The sequence below is a fragment of the Apium graveolens genome, chromosome 9 (assembly GCF_009905375.1).
Source record: "Apium graveolens cultivar Ventura chromosome 9, ASM990537v1, whole genome shotgun sequence".
Classification (NCBI taxonomy): domain Eukaryota; kingdom Viridiplantae; phylum Streptophyta; class Magnoliopsida; order Apiales; family Apiaceae; genus Apium; species Apium graveolens.
This window is the reverse complement of record NC_133655.1, coordinates 139182911-139185057: the sequence shown is the minus strand read 5'-3', so window position 1 is coordinate 139185057 and position 2147 is coordinate 139182911. Positions and strand designations below refer to the sequence as shown.

Sequence of the window (2147 nt, the reverse complement as noted above, 5' to 3'; positions counted from 1 at the left end):
GTAGTATAATCAAAACCCAAATTGTTATTCGTCTTAGCATTGAATAATAGCCATATCATTGTTGCATAAGTGCATAAATCACATAGTTAATTTAACCTGTCTCTGTGGGAACGAACTAGAAATAATTCTATATTACTTGCGATCGCGTATACTTGCGTGAAATATAGCGCGAGTTTAGTGACTAACAAGTTTTTGGCGCCGCTGCCGGGGACTCGGTGTTAACTTTTAGTTTATGTGTTTGTCATCAGTGATCGTTAAAGTTCATTGACTCGGACATTGTTACTTACCTACTCTTTTCCTTGTCGTGTTTCAGGTACTCTAACGAGCGTGTATGCATACGCATTCGCGGGCTCGTAAGAGAACTCTGGATCAAGCCGAGGAAGAAGCTGTAGTGATTCGAAGGGAAGTTTTTGAGGACGAAGAGAAAGTAGAAGAAGAAGAGAAAGTCGAGGAGCCAGCTTTAGTAGTGATGGGAGATCAAGCAAAAATTCCTAAGGCTCTGATGGACTATTCTTAGCCTAAGATCAATGATATTCAATCGAGCATCATCAGACCAGCCATCTCGGCTAACACTTTTGAGATCAAGTCGAGCACGATTCAGATGATACATAACTCAGTTCAGTTTGGGGGTTCTCCTACAGAAGACCCCAACATGCACATCAGGGATTTTATCGAGATCTGTGACACTTTCAAGTTCAATAGGGTGACTGAAGATGCTATCAAGCTGTGACTCTTCCCATTCTCGCTGAGGGATAAAGCAAAATGCTGGTTACATTCTCTACCACCGGGGTCTATCACCAAATTGGAGGATCTTGCTCAAAATTTTCTCACTAAATTCTTTCCTATGGCGAAGACTGCTGCAATCAGGAATGCTCTTACTCAGTTTGCACAGTAAACTGGAGAATCTCTGTGTGAGGCTTGGAATCGATATAAGGAGATGCTAAGGAAGTGCCCACATTATGGCATGCCCGATTGGATAATTATAAACTATTTCTACAATGGTTTGGGCACTCAGTCTAGACCTATGCTCGATGCAGCATCTGGTGGAGCCTTATGGGCCAAAAGCTATAATGAAGCTTATGAGTTGATTGAGCTCATGGCAGCTAATGAATACCAGAATCCTACGCAAAGAATGTTGCAAGGCAAGGTCGCAGGAATTCTGGAAGTGGATACAGCTACTGCGATAGCTGCTCAACTTCAAGCTTTGACGATGAAAGTGGACTCTTTGGCTAATTATGGTATTAATCAAATCACTAGTGTTGGCGAGCTTTGTGCGGGGGCACATGAAACTGAACAGTGTGCTATTTCTAGCGAATCAGCTCGATTTATGAGTAACTTTCCGAGATCACAGCAACAAGCTCTAGCCACTTATCATCCAAATAACCGCAATCATCCTAACTTTAGCTGGAGTAATAATCAAAATGCGGTGCAACAATCTTATCAGCCATACACAACAAAGCAGTATAACCCTCCTAGATTTCAGCAACCGCAATATGCCCCTAGGCAACAACTTCAACTTCAGCAGTTACCACAAGCTAATGAAAAATCTGAATTGGAGAAGTTGAGGCTCATGTGCAAGAGCCAAGCTGTGTCTATCAAGACCTTGGAGAATCAGATTGGAAAAATTGCTAATGCATTACTAAATCATCAACCTGGCACGCTTCCGAGTGATACTGAAGTGCAATGCAATAAGGAAGCTAAAAATCATGTTAAAGTAATTACACTGAGGTCTGGTAAGGTTGCAAATCCTGAAAAAGCTAAGGCTTCAAATGCTGAAGTTGAGGCTGAAGAGGAAGTGCAGAAGGAAGCAGAAGTGGAACCAAGGAAGACTACTATTGAGCACACTCCTCCTGAGGGTAATACAGGGGAGAAACAGATCTATCCTCCACCTCCTTTTCCTAAGAGGCTGCAGAAGAAAAGGCTGGATAAGCAGTTTGAGAAGTTTCTAGAGGTGTTCAATAAGCTTCACATCAACATACCTTTCTCTGAAGCTCTTGAACAAATGCCTAATTACGCGAAGTTCATGAAAGTTATTCTCTCTAGGAAGGTGAAGCTTGATGACTTAGAGACCGTTGCTCTCACGGAGGAATGCAGTACTGTGCTGCAACATAAATTGCCTCTGAAGCTTAAAGATCCTGAAAGCTTCA

At 42.2% G+C, this 2147-nt stretch overlaps 1 non-coding gene across 1 annotated transcript; it reads right to left on the bottom strand.

The window, feature by feature from the left end:
* Nucleotides 1–859: 859 nt before the first annotated feature.
* On the bottom strand, nt 860–966 carry LOC141688589 (small nucleolar RNA R71). The gene has a single exon (XR_012562023.1). It is a non-coding gene; the product is annotated as a small nucleolar RNA R71 (small nucleolar RNA).
* Nucleotides 967–2147: the final 1181 nt, after the last annotated feature.